The sequence below is a fragment of the Macaca nemestrina genome, chromosome 7, assembly GCF_043159975.1.
Source record: "Macaca nemestrina isolate mMacNem1 chromosome 7, mMacNem.hap1, whole genome shotgun sequence".
NCBI classification, from domain to species: domain Eukaryota; kingdom Metazoa; phylum Chordata; class Mammalia; order Primates; family Cercopithecidae; genus Macaca; species Macaca nemestrina.
In genome coordinates this window covers 2,869,572-2,879,788 of record NC_092131.1, presented here as the reverse complement: position 1 = coordinate 2,879,788, position 10,217 = coordinate 2,869,572, and positions in this window count along the sequence as shown.

Below are 10,217 nucleotides of genomic sequence, written 5' to 3'. Positions count from 1 at the left end.
GGGGCTGTGGGTTTAATAAATATTAACAAGGAATGGGCCTCCCCTTCCCGTGCCTGTGCTAATCCCTCTGTTCGTGTAACATCCATTATTCACCGTGTTTCTCAACGCCAGCCCCGGGAACGGGGCCGGGTCCTTCCCCCTGGGGCTCCTTCCACGAAGGTGCTTTGAATCCCTGGCCTCGGGGGCTGAGGGTTCCACTACAGGGTGTTCCACTACAGGGTGGACAGATCGGCTTTCTGTGGGTGTGGAACTCTGACCACAAGGACGCTCACTGGCCCGTCTTCCATTGGCACAGACACACACTCACTGACCAGGAAACCCGTATTCCTGCCTTACCTTCAGCCCCACCGGTCTCCTACCACTGATGCCACCTCTGCCTGGAAGCCCACCTGGTCTGCCCGCAGGGAGCAGCGCCCGTCCCCTGGGGCAGCCACAATCCTCTCTCCTGACCTGGCAGGGGCTCAGAGACCCAGCGACCCACCCAGCCCGCTGCAGGTGGGCTGCTCCAAGGCAACCCAGTTCTCCTATTGGACTCCACCAAGGGGTCCAGACCCTGTCCACATTGCTGCCTGGCCGGGCTGCGGGTGGAGCTCTGGCGCCCTCGTGTGGCCTGAGTGTGCAGGACCTCAGCAGTGGTTCCCCATGGGAGGATCCAGGGAGCCAAGCCCAGTATCAGTGATTACCCAGGTCAGTCTGGGAATGTACAGACCCAGCGTGTGGCACTGGGACCGAGCCCCACCCTCAGCGTGGGTTTCAAAACAGTGCACTCGCTTCCTAACCTGAGAACGTCCCTGTCCACACAGAGGGAGAGCCCTGCTGCCTGGGCTTCCCTCCCCTACATTGGTCAGGCCCCCTTCACTGCAGCTGCCCCCAGAACCTTGCAGGGATTGGGGCGTGGAGCCCGGGACCTCTGCTGCCCAGGCCCACTGAATATTGGGCAGCCCAAAGCCCTGACCCTACCTCCCCTTGGCTCCTAAACACTGCTGGGCACGTGTGCCTAGGGGCAGCACGGCCCCTCCCATCCATGGGATGCCAACCCCCTCCAGTGATGCTCACCACGTGCGGGGTCTCAGAGGCCCAGTCCTGTGCCCTGCCCACCCTCCTCATCCCTAGTGAGGATGGCCCCCATCCCTAATGCGCATGGCCCCCCATCCCTCGTGTGCACGGCCCCCCATCCCTAGCATGAATGGCCTTGTGGACTTAACAGGACCCTCCATGAATCTCCACGGGAAGTTCAAGACCCATCCCCCAGTGCCTGCTCCACCCTCCGAGGGGCAGGACCCTCTGCCCACCCCACCCCTCCATCTGTTCCTCCTCCCCTGGAGCCCCACCAAAGCCAGGAGGAGGGGAGGCAGGGGAAACAGCCCCCATTGGCTCCTGAGTTGGCCCCAGCAGAGCACCCGCACAGAGGCAGGAGCGGGGGGTCCTGAGAGGCCAGCTGTCCCCAGGGATTTCAAGATGCCCCCTGCACTCACTCAGCACCACCCTCATCCCACCCAGCCTGGCCAGACAGACAAGGGCCTGGGCCAGGGGGCAGGAGCAGAGGGTGATAGGGGCACAGACCTGTGAGGGTCATGGGGGTGAAGGACCTCAGGCTGGAAAGACCCCAGTGAGTGAGGAGGCCAGATCCCCATCCTTCCCAGCCCTCACCATCCCCACTGCCCCCACCCACCCCCAGCCCAGGCATCCCCTGAGAAGGCAGGCTGGGGAGACAGGGAGAGGACAGTTAGGGCAAAGGGGACCAGGACTGTGCTGAGGCTGGGCCACTCTCACTCCATCCCTTAAGCCCCTGCCTCTCTCCAGCCTGCCCCCTCCACACCCAGCCCACCTACTCCCGCCGCCCCTCCCTGGCATCCCACAGCTGTGACCACAGCTAGGACACCGCGGAGAACTCACCACAGCACTCAGAGCAGCCAAACCCTCCTCTTGGTCATAAGGACCTTCCCGGTGGCCCTCTCCGGTCTCACCTGCAAGCACCCCTCTGCTTACCCTCACAGAGGGGTGAGGGCATGAAGGCCCCGTAGGGTAAATGAGGGAATGAAGGCCCCACAGGGTGAAGGAATGAGTGAAGGTCCCATGGGGTGAATGAATGAGTGAAGGCCCCATCAGGGTGAAGGAATGAGTGAAGGTCCCATGGGGTGAATGAGGCAGTGAAGGCCCCATGGGGTGAAGGAATGAGTGAAAGCCCCATCAGGGTGAAGGAATGAGTGAAGGCCCCACAGGGTGAATGAATGAGTGAAGGCCCCATCAGGTGAATGAATGAGTGAAAGCCCCATCAGGGTGAATGAATGAGTGAAGGCCCCATCAGGTGAATGAATGAGTGAAGGCCCCACAGCATGAATGAAGGAGTGAAGGCCCCATCAGGTGAATGAATGAGTGAAAGCCTCATCAGGGTGAATGAATGAGTGAAGGCCCCATCAGGTGAATGAATGAGTGAAGGCCCCACAGCATGAATGAAGGAGTGAAGGCCCCATCAGGTGAATGAATGAGTGAAGGCCCATCAGGTGAATGAATGAGTGAAGGCCCCACGGGGTGAATGAATGAGTGAAGGCCCCACAGGGTGAGTGAGGAGTGAAGGTGGCTCTACAGCCTGCCCGGACCTGGTGAGTCTCACAAGCCCCCAACTCATGCGGCCTGGTCTTTGTCCAGCAGAGTCTGAGCCGAGTCCCCTCCGTCTGCACTGGCCCTGGGACCCCCTCTCTCCTTGACCCAGGGGAAGGGTCCATGCTCAGCCCAGGGCTGCTGGGAGGTGAACCCGACTCCCTGTGGCTGCGCCCCTGTGTCAGCCACCACTGCGGGTTCCACGGCTGAAGCTCCACTTCCTTCCTCCCAGAAAGTCTCAGCACGGGGCTCCACTGGGGATCCCTCAAGGTCGGAATGCCCCGGGCCCACGGAAGGGCCTTGTGCAGACATTTCCGCCAAGGTAGAACTGAGAGCCCTCTCGGTGGTGGGAGGGGACAGCTTGCCTGGTGCTGGGGGGAGGAGGTTGTTCTCAGGGCCTTTTCTGACCAGCTCTGAGCACTCTCTGGGACCAAGGCCACGGGAGCAGGGAGGCCTGGGGGCTGTGCTGGTCACCCACACACAGGACAGCCCCCGAGCCAGAGACAGCCATGCTCAGAGGCCAGAGAGGCCCCAAGGGGAATGGCACCCTTCCCCCCACCCAACCTGGTCAAGTCAGTGGAGCTACCGCCTAGCCTAGGGTTGGGCAGCCCACGGTGGTCCCAGAGGAGGAGAGTTGCCAGGTAGTGACAGCCCCACAGAGGGGCACATGGAAGCACCTGGACCTGATCCCAGAAGGGCTCAGGCACTTGGGTGCTGGAATCGGTGGGAGAGGCAGGACTGGGCTGCATGGAGGACGCCATCCACTGCCGCCCCTGGGCAGTCACCATGGCCCCAGGCAGTTACACCTACCACAGGGGACCCACGGGCTCAGCTTCCTCCCCACAGCGTTCACTCCTCCAAACCCAATTCTGGCGACTGACCGCCAGTGCTTCCCGCAGGCTTAAGGGGAATCGTGTTATGAACTAGAAGGGAATTTCTCTGCTTTGGAGAAAGTCCTCGGCTGTTTGTTGAAAAGTGTAAAGGGGGCTGGGCGCAGTAGCTCACGCCTGTAATTCCAGCACTTTGGGAGGCCAAGGCGAGGGGATCACAAGTTCAGGAGTTGGAGACCAGCCTGGCCAGTATAGTGAAACCCCATCTCTACTAAAAATGCAAAAAAATTAGCTGGGCATGGTGGTGTGCGCCTGTAATCCCAGCTACTCAGGAGGCTCAGGCAGGAGAATCACTTGAACCCAGGAGGCTGGGGTTTCAGTGAGCCAAGATAACGCCATTGCACTGCAGCCTGGGAGACAAGAGTGAAATTCCATCTCAAAAAAAAAGAAAAAGAAAAGCCTAAAGGAAGCACAGGAGGCCGTCAGTCCGGAAGCCCACCCCAGAGCCCCCTTCTGGGATCTTGCGTCGTGGAGAGAGGTGGAAAGGCCCCATGCCCCTCCCCAACCCGCTACCCACCTGCCCCCCAGCCTCGCGCTCTGACGAGCTGGCCTGGAGAGTCAGGGAAGGGTCTTGTGTCAGGTTGCTCTGGGTGCAGTTGCCCCTCCCCAGGACAGGGAAGGGTGACAAACAAATGGGTGGGACCGGCGTCCTGATGCTGTCAGGGTGACACGGCCCAGAACATATTCCCCTCTACAGCCTCCCTAGAGAGTCAGGCCCCATCCCTTCCCCTCCACCAGCTCCTCGTGCTCTGGAGGGATCACAGACCTGAGGAGACAGCCAGGGCCCCAACCCAGGGGGCTCTACCAGGGGAGCTCGAAAAGAAAGAGAAGGAGGTGGAATCGTGGGAATATTACCATCCCACTTTGCCCTGAAAGTAAATTTCAGGGCAAAAGTATTAAATGGAATGAAGAGAATATTCTGTTTAGGTTGAAAGTGCAATTCACCCTACTGGCAAGGCCAGGGATGTGTGTTTCACCCAGACATTGGCCTCCAAGGAAGGAAACCCTCTGCCATCCTTCTAATTGCACATGTGCAAATGGTACATGCACATGTCTGCCTGAGCTGACTCCAACACTCGTTCGTTCCCCCTGTGCCTGCGGGAAAGCAGCCCGGGCATCTCAGAAGTTAATGTGGGAGAGGCCAGTGGTCCAGAATGTGTACCAGGGTTCTCCAGAGAAACAGAGCCAATCGGACGTGTGGACACCTATCTTCGTATGCGTGTGACAGAGCTTGATCACAAGGATTGGCTCATGTGATGACGGCACTGAGAAGCCCCTAGATCTGCAGTCAGCCTGCAGGAGACAGGAGGGCCAGTGGTGCCAGCTGGAATCCAAGGCCAGGAGAAGACCCACGTCCCGGCTCAGTCAAGCCAGAAAACTCACTCTTACACAGCCTCTTTGTTCTATTTGGGTCTTCAATTGATCGGATGTGGCGCCCACACTGGGGAGGGCGATCTGCTTTGCTCAGATGGCAAATACTGCCCAGTGTATGAGGCTCCCCGAGGCCCAGATGAAAGCAGACCTCTCCCCGGGCTGCCCCCACAGCCACGCCACGCAACTGGGCACCTGCAACCTGGACTTGGCGGCAGTCAGCATTGGAGCCATCGACTCAAAAGTCTCAGCACACAGATTAGGAGCCGAGCCCTAGAAGTCCGCCTTGATTATTTCATGAGGCCTGTGCCCTTCTCTCCCTACCAGCCAAGCAGTTCCCAGGCAGGCCCAGAGGACAGCAAATCTTGGAGCTAGAGAGCGCCCGGCTCGAGCGTGACACAGGCGGGCATCACGGTGCTCTCTTGCTTCCTGGTCTTCAGGGTTCATTTTACTGGCGTTTAAGAGGCTGGGATGGTGGCTTTTGTTTTCTAAAATCCTCACGGAGCAAAATCCCATACAATCTTGGAGGAAATTAAACTTAGAAAAATTAGATGCTAGGCTTGGCCGAGACCTTGACGGGGCCCCCCACAGGGCCAGACTGACACATCCACTGAGACCACATCACAGTTATTAACCTTTTGCTCCAAAACATATGGAGAAAAGCTGCTAGAAACACGGGGAGAATTTTCCTAAACCACAGTCACAGCGGGAGACTTCAACACACCTCGCTGGGTAATTTGCCAGATCAAAGAATGAGTACAGGAAAAAAGAATATTAATAGAACAATTAACCACCATAAATTACTAGATCTACAAGACTTTGCACTCAACAAAGAAAGAAAGTGCATTCCTTTCAAATAACAAACAAGTGAAAAAAAGAGCATGTTCAAGAACCCTAAGGAAATCCCAGTAGATCCCTAAAGGGGAAATTGTGAAATTCTGATCACAGTGCAATAAAACAGGAAACTAACAACAGAGCATCTTCTTTAGAGTCCTCACCTCTTGTCAGCTTAGATGTGGGACAGAGACCACATCTGACACGTTTTCTCCTTACAGGCTAGATGACTCTGCTTCCTAGTCGGCCGAATGAGGACCAGGCTGTTACCTACACATCTTTGTGTTCTGCAAGTTAAAGGTGGTGAAACAGTTAATATCCACAGCACACAGCACGTGACACACACAGACAGCACTCAGTGAGTGTTAGCTGCCAACACTAGCGGAAGACGCGACACATACTTCTGAATGACTCCGAGTTACAGGAAATGAAACATCAAATTAGAGGTTCAACTAATTTGATAACAAGAGCACTACATATCAAAAACTCTGGATGCAGCTGAAGTGGCTCTCAAAGGATGAAGTATAGCCTGAAGTAATTTTTTTCTTTTTTTTTTTTGAGACCGAGTCTCGTTCTGTTGCCCAGGCTGGAGTGCGGTGGTTCGATCGCGGCTCACTGCAAGCTCCACCTCCCGGGTTCACGCCATTCTCCTGCCTCAGCCTCCCAAGTAGCTGGGACTACAGGCGCCCACCACCATGCTCGGCTAATTTTTTTTGTATTTTTAGTAGAGGCGGGGTTTCACCGTGTTAGCCAGGATGGTCTCGATCTCTTGACCTCATGATCCGCCCGCCTCGGCCTCTCAAAGTGCTGGGATTACAGGCATGAGCCACCGCGCCCAGCCTAGCCTTAAGTAGTTCTAACAGAAGGTAAGAAAGAATTAAAGTATGCTTTCATTTAAGAAACTAGAAGAAGAAAGAAAATATGACTCAGAAGAAATTTAGGGGAGCCTGGTCCACACCCTGATCCCTCCCTCTCTGTCTCCCCCGAGCTGTAGTGATGCCGTTTGTTATTGTGCTGTGGGGCCGTATTGTATTGTTCCTCGCAAACAGGGAACACATGTTACTTCCCAACTTGAACAGAAACAGGCTTCACACACCAGGAGTCAACTCCAGGCCTCCACAGTGCACGTATTCACACTCTTCACTGCCCACTCACATGCAGGGCCCCAGGAACTCAGCCAGCAACTTCTCACGGTCAGGGACATCGCAGGGGCAGCCAGCGTGGACCAGGCAGAGGTATCACCACGCCAGCTCCGAAACCCAAGCCTTCTTCCGCAGGGCTCTTCAAACATCTTCCCTATCATTTTATTCTGAACCTTTGTAAACACACAGCCAAGTTGAAAGAATTGTACAGCAGACACCATCTACCTCCTTCTAGAGTCTCCCATCAACACATACGTGGTCCGAGCTCTGCCCTGGTTTCTCCCTCTCCCCACCAGCTATGCGTCCTTCAGCCATCTTATTTTTTAAATACGTTTCATTGTAATTTATTTTTATTTTGTTTTATTTCTTGAGACAGGGTCTCACTCTGTCACCCAGGCTGGAGCACAGTGGCGTGATCTCAGCTCACTCCTGGGCTCAAGTGATCGCCCCCAGCCTCAGCCTCCCAAGTAGGTGAGTTTGTGTTTACAGGTGCTAACACCAACACAACAGCTAATTTTTGTATTTTTTGTAAAGACGGGGTTTTGCCATATTGTCCAGGCTGGTCTCAAACTCCTGAGCTCAAGTGATCTGCCTACCTCAGCCTCCCAAAGTGCTGGGATTACAGGCATAAGCCACTGTGCCTGGCCTCCCAACACTTTTTTTTTTTTTTTTTTTGACACCCGCTCTGTCACCCAGGCTGGAATGCAGTGGTATAATCTCAGTTCACTGGAACCTCTGCTTCCTGAGTTCAAGCAATTCTCATGTCTCAACCTCCCTAGTAGCTGGGATTACAGGCGCCTGCCGCCATGCCCAGCTATTTTTTTTTATTTTTGGTGGAGACAGGGTTTCCCCATGTTGGCCAGGCTGGTCTTGAACTCCTGACCTCAGGTGGTCCACCCATCTCGGCCTCCCAGAGTGCTGGGATTACAGTCGTCAGTCACTGTGACCGGCCCTTAACACATTTTAAGGTAAATTGCAGTCCACTCCCTCTGAGCCCTTCAGCAGGCAGATTATAGGGTGTTATATGTAAAAATGTTTATTTAGAAATAGAATGCTTGCTCCCCGGTGCTGCAAAGAAATAGCACTCTAACATAAATTTAATTATCTCAGTAAGGCTGTTTCTACTTTTTGCAGAAAGGGCACTCATTGCAGACGGAACAATGGTGAGAGCACATCTGAACAAAGGAGGGAAGCAATTTTTATTCCATACACAATTTGTCCCTGCTACTGTGTCCTGTCTCCATTGGCTGGAGCCAGACCTCACAATCTAAACTAAAAGCCTATTGGCGAACAGTTTAAAACTTTTCTAAATAGGTGAAAGTAATGGGAAGACAAAGGAAAAGAGGAAGTTGCTTATGCCAAATAGGGAAGAAGCATAGGCTGCAAGCTGGGATATGCCTGCGAGCACGTCCAGTACAGATATTTTGGTTAAAGCACAAAGACATAGAATGTATCACGTGCCTGTGAGCATGTTTAACAGCTCCATAGGATAGGGCTTAACAAAGAGTTATTAGCACAAAGCAAGGAGGCTTGAAGGAAATTAGTCTTTAAAATAAACTATTTTCTTAACACTTATGATTTATTCTTTAACAAGAAGGGAAACTGTGTAGAGGAACTTGGACTTCCCACACAGGGAACTAAAGTTCAATATTTGTTTATGATTCACTTTTCCTTTTTCCTTTTTTTTTTTTTTTTCTTTTTTTGAGACAGGGTCTCACCATGTTACCCAGGCTGGATGGAGGGCAGTGTGGTACAATCGTGGGCCACTGCAGCCTCGACCTCCCAGGCTCAAGTGATCCTCCCACCTCAACCTCCCAAGTAGCTGAGACTACAGGCATGCACCACCACAACTCAGCTAATTTTTTATATTTTTTTTAGAGATGGTGTCTCCCTATGTTGCCCAGGCTGGTCTTGAACTCCTGGGCTCAAGTGATCTTCCTGCTTCAGCCTCCCAAAGGGCTGGGATTACAGGCGTGAGCCACAGCACCTGGCCCCTTTTCTTTCTTTTTTTTTTTTTTTTTTTTTTTTTTCCTTTGAGATGGAGTCTCACTCTGTCGCCCAGGCTGGAGTGCAGTGGCACAATCTCAGCTCACTGCAACCTCCGCCTCCTGGGTTCAAGCAATTCTCCTGCCTCAGCCTCCCAAGTAGCTGGGACTACAGGCACCCACAATCATGCCAGGCTAAGTTATTTTTTATTTTTTTTTTAGTAGAGATGGAGTTTGCTATGGTGGCCAGGCTGGTCTTGAACTCCTGACCTCAAGCGATCCGTCCACCTTGGCCTCCCAAAGTGGGATTACAGGTGTGAGTCACCACACCTGGGCTCCTTTTTTCTTTGAAGTAAAATTTACATGTAGTAAATATTATTTGGCTATAAAGGGAATGAATTACTGATACATGCTACAATGTGGATGAACTTTGAAACCATTAAGCTGAGGGAAAAGAGGTAGACATAAAGGGCCACCCACTACATGACTCCATTCACATGAAAGTCCAGAAGACAGAAATCCATAGAGACAGAAAATAAAGGCCGGGCGCGGTGACTCACGCCTGTAATCCCAGCATTTTGGGAGGCCAAGGCGGCAGATCCCCTGAGGTCAGGATCCGCCTGAGGTCAGGACCATCCTGGCCAACATAGTGAAACCCAATAGCTACCAAAACTACAAAATTAGTTGGGTGTGGGGGTGTACGCCTGTAATCTCAGCTACTTGGCGGCTGAGGCAGGAGAACTGCTTGAACCTGGGAGACGGAGGTTGGAGTGAGCCGAGATCGCGCCACTGCACTCCAGCCTGGGCGACACAGCAAGACTCCATCTCAAAAAAAAAAAAAAAGGGTAGATTAGTGGTTGCCTAGATGACTTCTAACAAACGCATACACCTATCAAGAGGGAGAACACCGCCACCAATCCAGAATGTTCCCTTATGCCCTCTCCCAGCAAAGCCCTACCCCCACCCTACCCCAAAAGACACCCCCAGTACAATTTCTTGCCTGTTCTAGAACACCACATAAAAGGAATTACACAGCAGTTCCTGTTCTGTGGAAGGTCTCTCTTGCTCAGTGTCACGTTGATAAAATCATCCATATTACGGCACGGATCGGATCGCTCGTTCATACTGACATTCATTAAACAACGGTCGGACCAGTCCTACCGCCCTCCCTCCCCCCATCTCTCTCTCTCTCTCTCTGTCTTTCTTTTTCTTTCTTGAGATGGAGTCTCGCTCTGTGGCCCAGGCGGGAGTGCAATGGCATGATCTCGGCTCACTGCAACCTCCACTTCCCAGGTTCAAGCTATTCTCCTGCCTCAGCCTCCCAAGTAGCTGGGATTACAGTCACACACAACCACACTCAGCTAATTTTTGTATTTTTAGTAGAGACGGGGTTT